Here is a 19,143-nt window from a genome sequence, read left to right on the forward strand (position 1 = left end):
GCTTTTATGTGCAAATCTACACACAGATTTACTCACTTTTCATGAATGAGACCCACTGTGTGTACAGTGCCTGCTGCTGTGCGAGCAGCGTGTTACACACTGTCCATAACAATAACTATGTCAGGTAACAAACTGCGCTGGACTCGGGTTGGTTCGGTCAGGTAAATGCAGCCCGAGCCGCGCTCTAGTGTGCTCACCTGTAAGTGCGAGCACGTTTTTGTGTGTTTGTGTGTGTGTGTGTGTGTGTGTGTGTGTGTGTGGTGCGCGCGCGCATTGGGGCAGAACTCCGCCATGCGCGATACAGAGAGCAGAGGAGATTTGTTTAGGGGGGTGTCGCCCAGGGCGCCATTTAGTCTACTGCCACTGCCTGTGTCCTGTTTTTACTGAAGATATCTGTTTTATTTTACTATTTCATGTTCACTATCAGGTGTATTAGAAGTTGCGTGAAGTTGCTGCTTGAAAATTCAACTTTTCCTTATTTTGCTGCTTCATCAAAAAACTTTTTATATAACAAAATAATGGGGGGCTTTTATTTTTATGACTCTATAGGAATTAAAATATGTTTACTACAGAGTTAGCGGAACTTTGTTAGCGGCTTTTCTTCAGTTAAGACAAGTGTAATTATCTGGCAGGGAGGAAGAGTAAAAGAAACAGCCACAGTGAGATGTTGATGAAGAGCTGCAGGCAACAGGCTCTTACTGCACCTCTGCAAACAGCTTACCTCCAACAAGTTAACTTCTTTTATCTGTACTGCTATGGAAACACTCATGCAGCAAAAATAACAGGGGACTTCAGCCGTGGATCATCCCGCTGCTTTTAAACGTGTGGCAAAACCCCTGCTCTGCTGGGCTGATGGCCCAAACCAAACCAAGCCGAGCTAGCCCATGACTGTGGAAAAGCAGTAATAGACCCTCATTCATACAGGTTGGCCAAGGTCAGAGTGACTCTCAAGTGTCTTGTTTATCTATGTGGTGGGGGAATTTAACCTTTTTCCTGCATGGTTTTCCATGCACCTCCCAGGCAGAGCAAACTCGATGGCAGGTTACCGCTTACACCAGAGGCTTCCCCCTGGGGGATGGAGGTTGCACCCTCTGGTAGTGGAGATGATGTGGGATAGGGATAGGGAAGCCCAGGTGGCATTATTTGCTACAGAGTGCACATCTCATGGTGCGCATTGTTTTTCTTGGCAGACACCAGTGCCCCAGGATGGATGCACTTGCCAATGTCTGGCCAAGGAGTCTTTATTCCATTCCCTCCTGTAGTGGAGATCTCTAGATGTAGGGCTAGTTCTCTTAGCTATCGCTGTGTCCACACCGTGTGTGACGGCCAGATCACTACTTGCGGCCACTGTCTTCAGAGTAGGCAATAAAGAGGCAGGTGATTCAGTTCTGGTGGATTTATTTTCCAACTTGCAGGCAATGAGGTCATGTGGTTTTCTACAGCAAGAAATAATACAGAAAGAATAAAGAATAAAGCTATTAATATGTTATAAACAAATAAAGAAATACTGAAATAAATGTCTCCATTTGCTGCTAATTTCCACNCGAGCCACCGAAGGACCGCCCTGCGGATTTACTATTGGTTCTGCAACGTAGGGAGTGTTTTTAAACTCTGAAATTGTATCCGCCCATCTAAACACAAAATCAGGGAGAAAGACATCAGTCTTTAGTTAAGCAAAGCGTCTAAAGACTGACTTGTGAGTCAAGAGTGCAAAGGCTGACTCCACAAGATGAGATGAGATGAGATGAGATGAGATAGAACTTTATTAATCCCGAAGGAAATTCAGAGATTGGTGTGTAAAAACTGTTGGGCTGTGTTTTCTTCATGGTGCGGGGACAGGGAGTTAGACACAATCTTATGTCCTTTACAGGACAGACTGCAAAACTTGGTATACATTACTAGGTGACACAGTTTCTGCATGGTGCTAGGAGGTAGAACACAAATAACACACACTATGAACATGCAGCAGCACCACAAGAATGCATACCTTGTAATCTCTGGGAAACCTAACCATGAAGAGTTATGGCATTAGCAATGGCAAACTGCGGACCACGCCAGGTAGGAAATGCATGCCCGAGCAACAATCACTCAGCCTGATATAGCACTTACTCATTTAAATTACATAATACACTGCTCGAAAAATTAAGGGAACACTAAAATCACACATCAGATCTTGATGAATGAATTATTCAAGTTGAAAATATTTACTCATTTGCACTGTACAATTTGTTGAAAAAAAAAAAGACATAACAACAGTCAATGGAAATTGAAATCATCAACCCTCTGAGGGCTGCATTCAAAATCACACCAAAAATCAAAGCAAACCATTGAAATCACAAGCTGATCCAACTTGTATGAATTTTATCACAACAACTCATAATGTGACTCAGTAGTGTGTATGGCCCCTGCGTGCCTGTATGCACTCCCGACAGCATCTGGGCATGCTCCTGATGAGTCTGTGGATGGTGTCGTGGGGGATCTCCTCCCAGACCTGGATCAGGGCATCAGTGAGCTCCTGGACAGTCTGTGGTGGTACTTTGGCAGCTTCAGATGCACTGATACATTATGTCCCATACTGAATTGGATTTAGGTCAGAGGAATGAGAGGGCCAGTCAATGGCATCAATGCCTTTGTCATCCAGAAGCTGCCTGCGCACTCTGGACACATGAGGCTGGGCATTGTCCTGCACCAGGAGGAACCCAGGGCCCACTGCACCAGCGTAAGGTCTGACAATCACTCTGAGGATTTCATACAGGTACCTAACAGCAATCAGGGTACTGTTGGCTACGACATGGAGGTCTGTGCGACCCTCCAAGGATGTACCTCCCCAGACCATCACTGACCCACTGCCAAACCGGTCATGCTGGATGATGTTACAGGCAGTATAACTTTCACCAAGGCGTCTCCAGACTCTTTTACGCCTGTCACATGTACACAGTGTGAACCTGCTCTCATCTATGAAGAGAACAGGGTGGCAATGGCGGACCTGCCAATTCTGGTGTTTTCTGGCAAATACCAACCAAGCTGCACTGTGCTGGGCTGTGAGTACATGTCCCACTAGAGGACGTCGGGCCCTCATGCCACCCTCATGAAGTCTGTTTCTGACAGTTTGGTCAGAAACATGGACACCAGTGGCCTGCTGAAAGTCATTTTCTAGGGATTGAAGGGCTCCTCCTCTTCATACTCGCACAAAGGAGCAGATACCAGTCCTGTTGCTGGGTTGATGCCCTCTTATGGCCCTGTCCAGCTGTCGTCGTATGGATGTACCATCCTGGAGGAACTGGACTACCTGTGCAGCCTGATTGGGCTGCAGGTACTGCCTCATGCTACCAGTAGTGACAAGGACACTGGCAGAACACAAAACTAGAGAAGAATTAGTCAGGAAGGATAAGGAGAGAGCAAGTGTCTGTGGCCATACACATGTAAAACCATTCCCTTTTTGGTGGTTGTCTTGCTTCTTCATTGCACCTATTGTCACTTTGATTTGCATCAAAGCAGAAACTGATTCACAATCACCTGTGCTTCTTAAAAGGACGGATTAATATCCCTGAAGTTTAACTAACTTGGTGTTATGCTGTTATGATTATGTGTTCCTTTCATTTTTTTGTACTTAATTTGTTCTCTCTTACAAATTAAGAAAACACAAGTGCATCTTCTCAGAGCTGCAGTCTTTGCTATGCTGTGGAGTCATGAAATCCTGAATTTAGCCTACATTTTGAAGTTGTATGCAAAGCAGAATGAAAATCCTGCATCGTCTACACACATATCATAAAGTGTTTGCTTGATGTGATTTTAACTGTAATTTGCATTTTAGTAAATCCAACTATTCACTTTTTTGTGTTGCTATATGTACTGTATTCCATTTAAGGTGCTAAACAAATTACCCTTTTTTGGGTGTATATGGGCTACAATAAAAATGTTCGCACCATAGGAGCACTTAGGCCTACATAATTTGGTTTTGCAGATGGCCTACTAAGCTGCAGTGATTGTTGAACCGTTGAATTAATCATAAAGGTAAAAAGTGTTTTTGTTTTTTTTTTCTTTTCCTTTTCTTTATTTATTTTCTATTTTTTTCCAATGTTGACTTCCTTTTTTTCCTCTGACATGACAAATGTTTGTAATGATTTTATAAATCTTGAGTTGTACATTGCTCTTAATTAAGTTTATCAAGAAATAAATAAATAAATAAAGGTAACGGTTAACATTAAAAGGTAAACCGATAGTCTAATTAAGGGCTATCGCGTGAAATATTCACACTAACACTGTTTTTCCAAGGTTGGTGTCTCGGCATAGAGTGCTTTATGCAAAGCAGATACAAAACTAGAACAAATATTGGATTTTCTTTTTTAATAAAAACATGCTGAAATCAGCTAAACCGTTTGAAATTGGTGTGCTTGCATCCCATATTTTTATTTAATCGTGTACGCTTTCAGTGTTTAATCTGTATTTAATTTTTGCCTGTTTTATTCCAAAAATCCTGAGCGGAAGTGAATTTTACTGACGGTGCCGCTGGGGGAGCGTGAGGCGACTCCACTCCACTAGGTGGCGGTAATGCGCCGTTTCTTCTACCGACCGCGACACATTACCAAGACGAAGAAGAGCCCCGACAGCAGACTGTGAACACTGCAGTACATGCGACCGTACAACCGCTCACTCAGCCTCTGTTCATTTTTTTCTCCAACGCCAGCGACGACACCGAGGAAAACAGTCATCTGTGTTTTGAAGTGAAGTGGCGGAGAAGATTTCAACGTATCCGGAAACCCTAACTTTCCGTTACAGCACGGACCGTGAGTAGGCTGTTAGCGTGTTATTTTGGGGCTGCGGAGGATGAAACAAACGGGGTTGCTAATATGATTTGTGTTCCGGTTGTGTTTATGTAATATTAGCCTGGTAATCCTCCAGAACAGCGCAGACGTAGGGACTCGCCGGTCAAAATTACATCGGTGGTTAACGTTAACCAAAATATGTAGTTGTACCTCTGTAAGCGTTGTGATGTTACCCTGTGTGTATGCAGCGCGACAGTGGGATTTATGGCTGTCATCTTACCTCAGCTTTACCCTGTCAGTGGTGCCTGTGAAGGTCTACCCAGGAGACCGCATCATGTACAGTTCAAAGAGATACAGCAATATTACCGCTATGCTAGCTGCAGTAACACATTCAAGTGTTCTGCAGGTATGCGTTGCAGTGTTCAAATCTGCTCCTGTCTCTGCACGCACGTTTGCAAAGCCCTGTTTGACGCGAGGAGAGAAGAGAGATTTGACAATGTAGGCTACATACATGCAGTGCAATGCAAGGCTTTCAGAAGTGCCTCTTTTCAGGCTGCTGTTGTGTGAAAGCTGAGGAAGCATTCCCTGCCTAAAGGTGTGACAACTGGATTATTAAAAACAGTAGCACCTCATCTTTTCCCCCTGTTGCTTCACTTAAGGGGAAGCAAAAGTAAAATCAAAGATGAGATATGATTATGATAGAACTGTGCACACAATTTCTGCAGGTAATGGATCCAGAGAGTGAAATTTACCATATTAGACCTTCACCTGTGAATCAGAGTTACCTGTCTGTGTAACCCTGTGTGCACATCTTTGTCAGGCAGTTTATTGAACTGTGCCCCCCCCCCCCCCACACACACACACACACTGCTCACATGCTGGGCAGATGGAGCCATCAGTTTACTTGAAGTGGCCCTTGCCCAGCGGAATTTCTCACAACAGTTTGCAGATACTCAGTGAATCAGAAACGGATCTCAGTGTCAGTATTTGAGTATATTAAAAATCCGATAACGATACATTGGCTGTTTTTTTTTCTGTTATTCTTTGTTAAAAGAAATTGAAACCAAATTGAGACATGAACATTTTAAAGAAAAAACAGTGTGTAAGAACAGTTTTATTTGACCTTTTTGGTGGACAAACTGTGTAATGGTGTTATTGTTTCCTTACTACCTCAAACATTAAATCATATGTTTACAATCTCTGTCAGGGCTCTGCAATTACATTTAAAAGTTTCGGCACACAAGTGAAAATTAACAGGCAGAGTATAAAACATTAAACATTTCAATTAATTATACAGGATGCAAAAGGGGCAAACTGACTTCACTGGGAGATTATAGATTACGGAAGAGTTTCGAAACAAAAAGTGTACTTGGAACCTAAAAGAGAGGAATGTATTGTGCTTCAGGAATGCATCGACTTTCAAAGTGCTAACTTATTCTTTTTAGGCTTTAGAAAAAGGGTTGGGGTTTTACCGTTTTATCAGTACAAATCCTCATGATATTTCAGAATCCTTTGAAACCTCAAAGTGAACCTATTTTTGTTTGGCTGGGCAATATATTAATTTTATATTGAAATTGTGATATAAGACAAGATTTTGTCTTACATTTGGGATGTTTTAATGGCTGTATTACAGTAAAGTCATGTAATTTTCTGAACTTACCATTTTGGTAAGGCATTTAATTGCCTTAATTCACTTAGTTATTATTTCCACATTTCTCAATGTGTAAATATTTTGTAAAAGCACCAATAGTCAACCTTACAAACACACAGAATGATGATTTTAGCTTTCTCCATATTGTCCAGCCCTGTATTTATGTTTAGTTTTCAGGTTCTGAACATTTATAAAATCCTAACTTGACAAAGAATTGATCTGTGCTGGGGCGTTGGTAGCTTAGTGGGTAGAGCAGGCGCCCCATGTACAAGGCTGTTGCCGCAGCGACCGGGGTTCGACTCCAGCCTGTGGCCCTTTGCTGCATGTCATCCCCCCTCTCTCTCCCCCTTTCAAAAACTTACCTCTCCTGTCCATTAAAGGCAAAATGCCCTAAGAAATATCTTTAAATAAAAAAAAAAAGAATTGATCTGTGCAAATTTTTGACATTAGATTCCGCCTGCTTAAATTATGACACGATCAGCTGAATGTTTTAGAAGACCGTTGGAGCAGGAGGAGCTACAAGAACACAATTGCACAATGGTGACAGAGTGTCTTTGGCTGGGTACAGATGGTGGATGGGAACACAGACAAGTTCATGCTTGCTGAACAGGCATTTTGATAAGTTGCTCTTATCATCTTTTACCTGCAAAGGTTTTATTGCACCACAATGACGAGCATCTGTCTCTCCCTCCTCTGTGCTCTGTTGCTCACACTGTAGAGCACTGTCTGTGCTCTACAGTGTGATATCAACCAATTTGTCAGTTTAGCTCTGGTTGGAACAAATGTCTTTACCTCTGGTTTTACACTGGGATACTGGAGTTTGATAGTGCCAGTACATTTAAAAGCTTGAAAAAACAAAACCCGAAATATAAAACATTAACTTTCCCCCACGAAAGAACTCAGCGTTGAATGCTTCTTAACATGTCTGGGTTTCGTCAGGGAAAATTTTGGATATTTTTACTAAATAAGGAAAAAATGCTTGAACGTTATTACTGCAGTAACAATTTCAGCTTATCAAGGTCAAGAACATTACTTTAAGTGATGGCAATAAATTGTACCCGTTAACCTTGTCCTATGAGAATGGTGAACAGTTTGTCCCTCGCCTTCAACAACCCTTTTGAATGGGCAGATGCCTGTTAGTCACAGCTTAAAGGTACAATTAAACCCCAAATCAAAAAAAGATATTTTTCCTCATACTTGTAGTGACATTTATCAGTCTAGATCATTTTGGTCTAAGTTGCAGAGTGTTGGAGATATCGGCCGTAGAGATGGAATGTGTCGCATATAATGGAACTGGCACTCGGCTTGTGGTGCTCAAAGCACTAAAAAATACATTTGAAAAACTTAACAGCAATGTCTCTTTCCAGAAATCATCTTTATGATTCAGTTGGCGGGTGTAGTTCAGTAGAAAGAAAATAGTTCCTACATAAAACTGCTCACAACAAGGTCTGTGGATTATCTTGAGTAACCGGGTCATGATTTCAGGAAAGTGACATTACTGCTGAGTTTGTCAAGTGTGTTTTTTTTTTGTTTTGTTTTTTTTGCTTTGAGCACCACAAGCTGAGTACCATCTAGTTCCACTTAATTGGAGAGAAGGCTGACATCTCTTTGGCCGATATCTCCAACACTCAGCAGCTCACACCAAAACAATTTAGAGTGATAAATGGCGCTACAGGTAACAGGTAAGAGGAAAAATGTGTGTTTTTGATTTGGGGTAAACGGTCCCTTTAAAAAGGCTTTCGTATAATACAGAAGTTTCAGTGTTTACTCCTCAAATTATTGGCAAGATACAGTTTATTTTCCACACTTCACTGTCACTGTGTGTCTTCAGGAGGGGTGCGGGATGTACAGGCATAAACTCTAGATTTTTTAATGAGGGGGATCCCTGCAACTTGACGGGTTGAAAGCCTCAGGCAGGATTGCAAGTGCTTGGTTGAAAGCGTCTCATCACGCTATGTAATTATTGTAGCTAAGCAGTACTTGACTTATTAACCAGCTGGACTTAAATTCGACCTCACGCATTCCCCAAATGGTGATGTTTCTGTGATGTTTCAGTCGCATAAGCCAGAGAAAAGCCAGAAAAAAGTTGTGCTTATACTGCCTGTACTGGGGAGACCCAAGCTAAAAGCTGCTGTGTTTAGCACTGCACAGTTATGTGTGTGATTTGTGTGTGTGTGTGTTATTACTGTCTTCAAGAAAGACTATTTTAAATAATGAATGAATGAGTGCAGTGTGACGGTATCAGTGTTTGCTTTTGAGTCGAGTGGTGTTTCCCTTTGAAGGGAACTGGAAAGCTCCCCTTCCAAGTTAGTTGTGGTGCGTGAGATTTGGCCCAAACAATTTGACAAAGACTCACATTTTCCTAAAAATAATGCGACATGGTTGGATTATTTTGCAGAGAAGCAATGCAGGGGCAGTATTTTGCTGACAAACTCTTGCCTTTGTTTAAAGAAATTATGCGGAATGATTGAATCTGTTTGCAGCTGTGTGGGAAAAGCAATTTGGCTGATTTGCTGAGTTAAAGGGAGTAATTGAGGTTTCGCAAAATCCAGTTGCAGTAGTCAGCTAAAACAAAACACTGTCGGGGGCACCCTTAGCAAATACTGATCAAAACTAAGCTGAGGGGCCGGCTACACTCAACCTGACTGTGTATTTCATGTAACTGCTGCAGTACTTCTCCACTTGCTGAGGTGACAAGTTTAAAGAGGGGGAAAACAGCTTAGAAAAAGGCATTGAGGGTGCCATGCCAAAGTGACTGTGTGCGTGTGTGTGTGAATGTGTGTGAGAAAGAGAGAGAGTGTGTGAGCAAAGTTCACTTAGCTCTGCTGCATTGTGCCATCTCAGGGAAGCTGTATGCAGCTGAGATGCTGCACTGGCTCTGTTAGTGGACCCATGCAGCAGCAGCTACTGCTACCACTCATGCTAATAAGTTGTTGCCAGCTGTCAGAGGACTCTCCCTTAATGCTCCTATAATGCATGACTGGAGGCAACAAAAATTGGAGCCGTCACCTTCACACAGCTCCATGTGGACGTTGCAGCTCCTGTCATCGATCTGTGTTCTCTTCCCTGAGGACATTGTTGTCTGAGCCCTTCATCATAAGGATAACACACTATAAAAAGACAATGCATTTCCTCAGGATTTGCGGGCTGATGGGTGCTGATGAGCGCACACATTTGCAGAAGACCACAGGGGCTCGGTGTCAGTTGCCATTGTGATAAGCTGCAGGATAAACATTCTATTACTCTGTTACTCTTATTTGCAGGTATTTTAGGTCACCTTCAGCAAATACAGGCTGACATTAAGTACAACTGATGACCAAAACATGACCTCTTAAATTAATAAATAACCCTCAGAGAAAGGGTATGTTGTGATTGACGGTTTGTTAACTTTGCTTTCTCTTCTCAGGGACCGTAGCAGCTATTTTAGTGTTTTAATGATTGTCACACTGTCAGGAAATGTGGTGTTTGCCAAATGAACACCTGCCAAGCACCAAATTTGGGCAAATTGTCCCATTTGGCAGGAGGAGCACCTGCTTGACTGGCCAGTAATTGTTTGCAGGCAAAATATTTGAACGCATAGGTTGCATGAAATGAAATCGCTCTAGCTGCCTCCACCCTGGACGCCTTCCTGAACATATTTGCTTTCCCCCGGCAGGATAGTGTCAGTGCTGCAAAAACAAATGTCAGTCCAGTTTTATAGCAAGGTTGGTGCGACAAAGTTTAGTTAGACTTCCCTTATTTAAAAATGTTCTATTTACAAGTGAGTGTCCCGCTTTCTTTTTAATCTAATAGCACATTTGAACTGTTTGAAATTAATACATTTGTTAGTGGAAGTCAAATTTGCCAAACTCTCTTGACTTCCTTTGTGCTCCTTATCAGTGGCCACTTGCATGCCGTTGTTGGCTGACAGCTATTCATCCTTTGTCCTGTGTACATTTCCTGAAACACGCGGGGCATCCTGTTTTCCTCTCTCTCAGTTAATTGTTGATTTAAGTAAATAGCAGCTACAGCATTTCATGCCGTTGCGTCAACCAGTTGTTCCAGTGTGACACTCGGCTGTCTCCCCACCTTTTTTTCTCATTTTTTTCTGAGTTTCTCAATTCCAAATATGAGGAAAGTTTTCAGAAGACAGTACACTTGAGCTGCATTATCTTCATTTGAAAAAGAAAGGGGTTGCTTATAACCCGTAATCAGTTTAGAGCTTAAGAATGTGTGCAGCTCCACATGACAGGCATGCTCGTGCCAGCCAACAGTATTTTTGCAGTGGTCCCTGTCCTTGTGAGAAGATATGTTGGCTCCATTGTGGAGGAGACACAGAGGAGTCATAGACGAGTTGGAACTGGTAGCCACAGCTTCATATCCGATCCGATTTACATCCAACCAATGGGGCAGGCAGTGTGATTGCTCAGACAGCTAAAAAAGTTTTTGACCAAATCCTGGGTCTGAGCTAATTTTCTAAAATTCTAAAATGGAAGTGAATGCAGTAAGTATAATTGGCTTTTTTTAAACTTTAAAACAAGTGGTTTAAAGGCCCTAAAAACTTAATTACTCAATCAGCTTCTTACTGTCAGCAAAGGGACTCTGCATTAAAACATTAGGCTTTTTTTCTGAACAGTTGAGCTTATTTCACATTTTAGTTTTTTTAAGTTATCTAAAATTCTCACTGATTTGTAGTGGGCAGGACTCAGTTGGACAAATGTGACGTTACATCCATCCATCTAATCAGGATGTGGCAACAGTCCCGATGAGTTTTGAGTGTTTTATTCTTATTAAATGATACCTAAAAATGTTTTGTAACTTTGATTGTTTCTAATGTTGTAATAAATACTCAAAGGAGCAATATTCAGAGTATTAACATAGCAGCAAACCACTATTTGCTATGTAAAGATATAGTGGAGTAATGGTATTCTGACTGAGCAGAGAATGTAGTCACGCTCTGTGGGTGTTGTTATCTGAGGTTATCTGTTGTTAGCTGTGGTAGCTGTGCTGGCCAGGCGTGCATGTTAGTGCATTTGAGTCCCTGTGAGAGCGTCCCACTGGCTAGCTAATTGCTGCCTCGGAAACACTCTTCGGTTCCACCTAGGTTAACAGTGTTAGTTAAAGGAGCTATATGTAAGAAATCTAAAGCAATTAGTCGTAAAATCCTCCTAATATGTCACAGAGACTAAGGAATAATGTTCATATAACATACTGATCTCACCGACAACAATAGTACAGCCAGAATATTCGCATTTAAAAAACATTTTTACAGTCCGCAAATCATGTTTATGTTTTGAATTTGTGTTTTGGCCTGTTGCGCCACCCACCGCCGTTTACCAGTCACGCAGTCAGTAGAGTCTCAGCATCAGTTACAGTTACGACTGAGCTACAGCAGCACGGCAAGCAGCATTAGCAGTGTCCCGGTACATAGCATTAGCAGCTGGCTCATCCTCAGCTGTATCCTGGCAGCAGCGTTAGCAGCAGAGAAGCCGGACTTGCTCGAACGGTCTGCTGGAAAACTGCAGATCAAGGACGCGGCGACGCAGCCCTGCCACAGCCGCCGCCCGTGGGCAAACAAATCATTCTCCAGCGTGCTGCTATCCAGCAACCTCAAATCTGTAGGGGAGGGGGGGCGGACACGACTCGCGGCAGTATTTTGAATTTGAGTGCAGTAACCGTTTTGGCCACATTCTTACATACAGCGCCTTTAACAACGGCACTGTTGCTGTTGTATCTGCTGTTTATTGAGTAAACACAATTAGCTGCTAGCAGCCAGTTCAACCACCTTTATGGGGAGAACTATATGCAGACAATCCCGCCCCAGACTCTGAATCATAGATATGCTCTGAATGTCGCATACAGCACCTTTAATATTCTGGAAAAATACTTAAGGCGAAGTGTTCAGGGGCTTTATATAACATGGTCAGCGTGTAGGGTTATTTAAAATCTGTTGTTGTGTTGCCTTGTGCACTTGTTGCGGTGCACCCTGATATTTCTACAATGAAGTAGAGCAGAAAAAAAATAATTTTCCTTTGATCACACTTTTTATTGTTCTTTTGTGTGACTCCTGAAGTGACAGAGATGTGTGTGTGTGTTTGTGTGTGTGTGTGTGTGTGTGTGTGTGGGTGATCGTGAGGCTTTGTAAAGCGCTCTGTCCTACTCAGCGTGAAAAGCACAATGCAAATACAATCCCTGTGCCATGCAGTGCATGTGAGTTTTACATCTTTGCCATGAGATAATTACTCTGCCGATGACCTTGCTGTTTCACTGCAGCTATCAAAACTTGTCCTACAGTGCTGTTGTTTCCCAGCCAGTTGAAATTAATACTGAAATTGATTTTTGACTTAATTTTACAGGAGTGGCCAGTTTCAATCTATTAATCAGTCTGCGTAAAACTTACTGTAACAGATAATGTTCGCTCACGGCTGCTGTTACCAACTACAAGCTACAGACCAGTGTCAAAGCCTTTCAGGGGCATGAACTGGGTGATATTAAATATCTGTCTATGTAAGTTAGCATCAAAGTCATTTACTCACAGTTGTGTAGGGAATATATAAAAGATGCATATTATGATGTTTTCACATTGTTGTTACACTGTCAGCCAGTCACGGTTGCCTTTATTAATTTGAATTACAAACTGTTCCACTGAACCACTGGAAAGTAAAGGGTCAAGGGTATAAATTTATCTATGGTGTATTGCACACATATAATGATGGTTGAATAATGCTGTCTCTGAGGCTTTGTGCTCCCATCATACTGTAGAATCCTTAGTGCTAGCTTTATTTAGAACTGGATGTTGTTTGAAATTGTTCAGTTTAATACCAGAATCCTTTGTTGGATGCTTTACTATTTACTGTTAATTGAAAACAGTCCCACGCACCACTGTGTTAGTGGTGAAAATCCAATAGAGCAGTGTGTGTTTGTAGGTGCATATGTATACAATTTTCATACCACCCCTGAAACCCCTTCAGAAGACATACAGTAAGAATATCTTTTAGAAGAAATGACAACAAGCTTCTAAGAAGGCTGTTTCATTTTTAATTCACCACTATTTTCAGTTAAAGTTAAAAGTGTTTTTTTGGAGTAAAGTCAGCCAATATCTGCTGGGAGCTTTTGCATTTTGTAGCAGGGCTCATTTTCTGTCTGTCGTGCCATTTGTCAGTACAAAGTGTACTAAAGCAACTCCTTTCTTCTCTGGAGTTCCCCATGACCTGCAAGGCATGCCATGTTAAGTGCACTTTGCTTTTCAGACCAACAAAAAAAAACAAAAATCAAAAAAAAAACTTTTTACCCATTCCGCCTTACAGCTCCGTGCACTCTCAGCATTTGTGGATCACATCAGACCCCTGTCTCCTGGTCATATTCCACAATGGAGCTCCATTAATCTACCAAACTAGACCGAGCAGGGACTGGCTTTCTGCTAAAGTAATCTTTTCACTGTAAGATACAGAATCAGGAGCCCAAATAGAGGGTTTTTCCATATTGTCTTGCCTTGTCATAAACATGCTTCAGCACAGGACAACAGGCTGTAATTTTGGAGGATAGAGTGATGATGGTGCGGGGTAGGGGTTTGTGCAAATAAAGCAGCATGACCCTGGCTTGTGTGGCTGAGACATTCTGCACTTCCCTGAGGGGGGCCACATCAATGCCGCCCCATCACCCCTGTCACCAAATCGTGGTGAGCGGGAAGCTGCAAGTTCTGGCCATTATTCATGCAGTATACATTAGGATTGCGACATACTCGTGAATACATAATGTACGACTCTTTAGTCCAGGAAAAGTACAATAACTGTCTGCAGCCTTTTATTTTTTAAGACATTTTGTAACCTCTTTTCACTTTTACTAGCGATGAGTTCTCAGTGAAAACAGAAGAAAGGGCTAATGCATATGCCAGACAAGGTTAGCATCAGAGCGTGAATGTGACATTACAGTCAATGCTGTACACACACACACTCTCACGTTAGCGCTACAAAGGACAGGACGAGGCCTCCATGAAACCACCGGGACTACACTTGGTCATAGTTGAGTGGACCAGTCATTGGCAGAAATGCTACGCACACTAGCCACAGATTATTGCTGTTATTATTCTTTGAGAATGTATAAAAATAATCTAGCAAAATAATCTAAATTTTTCATTTTGTGCTTAAAATAGAAGAACAAAAAAGCATTTTGTGATGCAGCAAGAAAAGGCACATGGTGCAGAATATTTGCAAGGGGGAAAATGCTTCAGTCATTCTGATTTGACAGTAGTGTCCCTGCTGGGTAGAAAATCATGGGTGTGCTCCTTATGAGACTATTCTTGTTTGGGTATGTTACCGATTTGTCATTCCCATGCTGGCATTTTCTTTGGGCTCTCACACTTCATGTTGCCATGAAGGGAAATGAGTTGCTGCTTTTAGGTGATGTGAATGAAATAGTATGGCTAAATAAACATCAGCGCTCCGTATTTTTCAACAATATCATGCAAAATATAGAGTATGTGGCTCGTAGAAAGGTCTGAATGTTTATTTATGGTCTGTAACCTTTGCTGGTTGCGGTACGTCTAGGTCTGACTGAATATTCATGCTCCCTCTCTGCTGTACTTCACATTTAAATGGTTGCACTCATTCATAACTGCAGGCTTCCCACTCCAACCATAACTTTGTGGCCACATCACTGCTCCACTAGAGTAGGTGGGGGTTAGATGCAAATCTAATCGGTGCTTCTGGAGGTCTAAGCATGTTAGTCATAGTAAAGGAAATGCTCTTAAGTAGTCATCGATACTGGCAGCTGACATTTTTATTTTCTATCAAGCAACTGACTCAGTGTCTATATTGTTAGTTTGAACATGTTTTGCCTGAGGCAGCACTGACAACCCCAATGTCTTTCTATATATTTTACCTCTCTGGGAGATGACAGGTAATTGTAAGATCGTCTGGAACAATGAAAATAAGTCTAGCTCCTCATTATCCATGACAGCATATGTTAAATGTTGATTTTTTTGCGAAATCATTGATATTTGGCAAATACATCCAATTAAAACGTGTTTCTTGGGGGGTCAGGAATGAGTAAGAGCAGCCTTACTTCCCACAGTGATTTGTTTAGTCTTAATAGCTGAACTAATAAACACACACTGCTAATATACTCAAGTTTCTCCAGGCCTATCATTAGAGATGTAAAAATCTTGCGAAAACATAGATAATCCTTCAGAGGTGTCTGATTATTGTTGCACTGCTGTCCCAAGTCAATATCATTTTCACTTCCACATCATCTGTCCTTCATTTTGTGCATGGTAAATCTAAAGCTGAAGAATGACAGTCACTGAAACCTGCCGAAATAAACAAACTGAAATATCAGTCACTATAAGTGAAATCAGCCTAAATGTTTGACCAATACCAAAAGGATTACACATACCTTGAAAGATAATTGCATCATACAGCATTTTAAGAACTATTCCGCTGCTAGAAAGATGGTCTTTTCATAAAACTAGGTTGTCTAGAAATACTTTTGAAATTAGTGCTATATGACCAGAGAAAACAGAGAAAAAGGACTGTGGCATTTGCCTCTACTCAAGAGGTAGAAAACCTACAACTACCAGAATGCACTGCGCCATATTTGATCAATGAACGCTCCCGCTGTTGCGTGGCGTAGTGTGAGCTGCTTGTTTGAAAAACAATATGGCAGCTAGCTGGTGACAATCAATCTTGAATTACATTTAAACAGTGTGCTGAAATATGCTTCTGAAAACATTTGTTTCTTAACAGTTTAAGACAGAGAAAGGGATGTCTGGCTCCTTCTTTTGAGCCGCTTCTATAGTCTTTGTGTCTGCTGTGATGGCGGGTGTACTAAAATGAGGAAGCACTATCTGTAGTTTGTTCAACAGCCCAAAAGCCAGTGAAATGAATCATCCAGTGGATTTTCGCTGGCTAATGTGATGAGAAATCTGGACACTGGCAAGATGAAGGGAAGTTAAACGTGGTTCACTCACACATTGTTATGATATACTGTTGTTTGGACACTGGCAGTGTATCTTTAAACACTGGAGATAATTTTGTTAAATTCTTAAAAAACAAATTTGTCTCATTCTGACCTTATATACAGAGTAGCAACTTGAGTTATTGTGTTTAACAGCCGTTAAAGTCTTTTACACCGCATAGCATGCACTAGGCCAGCCTTGTTCCCTCTTTAGAAATATGTCATTTTGCATCCACACAATCTATGTACGATTAAGTTGAAAATAAATTTTTTTGGAAAGCATGCACACAGTACATTCCTGTCAGGATGTAGGTGGATACCCTCGCTCTTCATCTCTCCCAGATGTACTTATACATAGGACAGAAGTGTACCTGTCACTGCCTTTACATGAGCTCACAGTAGATCTCCGGCATACTGGATTCAAAGCCACATTGCCCTAGGGTATGGCTATAGTGGGCTGCCATGTCATTCAGTGTAGCCACTGTGTGCTTTTCCAACACTATCTCAGGCAGGCTCTGTGAACATATGCACAAGAACTGACACCCGCACAAAGGTTCACGTCATAGCTGTTCACTGTGTGTATATATCACCTCCGAAAACATGGCTTGTGTCATGATGTGGCTGTACATGTATTCGCAGTGGATTAGGCTAAGCCCATCAATAATGCAGGCCACATGGAGTAGCTGTGAAAACAGTCTTTTCTTGTTTTATAAGCTCTTCTTTGCTCGTTGGCCTTGTGCTCTCACAGAAGGTACAGTCAGACAGTAAATCCTCCGTCCGTGAACAAGGGATTGTTCTTTAAACTTTTGAATGTCTGAAGTGAGTCTGCAGCTTGATAAACGAATGAAGCGCCCGCTCTCCTCCACTTGCTTGTCCTTTTCATATTCATCAACCTTCTCTGTTTCCTTCTCGTCCTCCATATTCTATGGAGCTCTGCACGAAGCCCTTGGTGATATGGCTATATATAGAAGGAAAAGGAGGAGCATGATTAAGAAAAATAAAGTGCCTCTCGGTGCGCTGTCCTGGGGTGCACGCTTCAACGCTTCTCTTTGAAAGGGTTAATGATGCTCAGATTTGGCCAGTAGATTGTTTTTGTCTGTGCTGGAGTGACTCAGGGTGAAGAAGTCAAGCCCCAGCAGTCTGAGATAGACTTCCTCAATTAACCACAGTACCTTCTGGCTAAATGCCCTTTGTGAAAGAACAGCCTGTCGAGCTCTGAGCTTCCTTTGTTATTATTGCTATGAAGGTTTAGAATTGAGCAACACCTGTTTTTGTTATAAAGCCCATTATTGATATTGATAAGTCAAGGATTTTATAGTATTTTTCTGTCTCTATTGTGATTAGTAGAGGACTCCCTCAAGGCCCATTTGAAGTCCCTGAACACCATGAGTAAAGTACCTGTACCTGTGTCATTATCAGCTACAATGAGATTGATTTTTTGGCCCAAACACAGCGTCCCTGAGCAGGGTCACCAGTCTATATCACTGATTTTACATAATGTAGTTATCAATCATATACACTTCACAGTAGTCAGGTGCAAGGGACAGTTTTATTGCACTTAGGCTGTGTTGGATGGTACGTTTGGTTCAGTTCTACTACTCACCTCACAGTCTTGTATGCTAAGAACAGCAAAGAATTGCTTGAGAACGGGTTGCTTTTATAAAGTAACCCCACAAACTAGTGTAACAGTCATTAGGGCTGTCCTGAATACCATTTTTTGGGCTCTGGAGCTTCGCTAGTAAACAGCAGTGAATATTCAGAGCTTTGGTTTGTGGGTGCTGAACATGACTTGGGACAGACTCAGCCAGACATTTTCCTTAAAGGTCTACTGTGTGGAACTCAGTAGCATCTAGTGGTGAGGCTGCAGAACTGAGACACCTATGTTTCAAGTGTGTAGGAAAACTACAGTATCTGATGCAATAATGCTAATGGCCCTATCTAGAGTCAGTGTTTGATTTGTCCGTTCTGGGCTACTGTAAAACAACATGGCAGACTCCATGTAAGAGGATCTTCTGTATGTAGATAGGAATAGCTCATTCTAAAGTAACGAAAACATTATTCTTATTTTCAGGTGATTATAAACTAATGAAAGCATATTTATGAATATTATAAACAACTTCTGCCAATAGATTCCCCAAAATTCTACACAGGGGACCTTTAATATAGATAAATTATGGACCTGCATAAATATTAATAAAAATAGGCTTAGAATCTGAGACAATGCCTGTAAGAAATGGTAGTAAAGAAACAGCGTACTAGCTCCAACAAATTTAAGATTTGAGATTTATATTTATATGATTCATTTCATGTTTCTGTTGCAAAGGTTAGACACTGCATTTAAGGACCAGGAAAATAAGATTTTACCCATTTTAAATGGTTAAAAAAAGAAAAGAAAGAAAATCGATATGTGGCACTCAGCACTGAAATATTGTGGTGGGCCGCCACAAATAAATTAATGAATGGGAAACACTTAGATTTATGTTTACTAAGAATTTCTTAATTGCCACCCACAATAAAGAATATCCAAATCCAAAAATTGAAAAACGAATACCTACCCGATGAACAAATATCTAAGTAGTCAAATATTTGGGTCTAACCCCTACCTACATGGTTAGTTTGTAATGTGCTCCATGGAAGTACCACTTGTTACACCTTAGTTTAGATTCAAGCGGCAACCTCCAGGGCTAAAAACTGGAGCCAACACTGAAGTACCAAAAACTGCAGTTCTCTTAATGGCCACTTGAGGCTGGCTCCAGAAGTCAGTCAGGCCCCATAGACACTCATGTTAAAACG

General features: G+C 41.5%; 1 protein-coding gene across 1 annotated transcript in view; it reads left to right on the forward strand.

The window, feature by feature from the left end:
* The first annotated feature begins 4,598 nt into the window (after positions 1 to 4,598).
* Positions 4,599 to 19,143, forward strand: part of adarb1b (adenosine deaminase RNA specific B1b) — a 143,797-nt gene continuing 129,252 nt past the window's right edge. The window contains exon 1 of the mRNA XM_050048391.1: positions 4,599 to 4,787. The gene's annotated coding sequence lies outside the window, so the exon portion shown is untranslated. The remainder of the gene's footprint in view (positions 4,788 to 19,143) is intronic.

This window comes from Epinephelus moara, chromosome 7 (genome assembly GCF_006386435.1).
Source record: "Epinephelus moara isolate mb chromosome 7, YSFRI_EMoa_1.0, whole genome shotgun sequence".
Classification (NCBI taxonomy): domain Eukaryota; kingdom Metazoa; phylum Chordata; class Actinopteri; order Perciformes; family Serranidae; genus Epinephelus; species Epinephelus moara.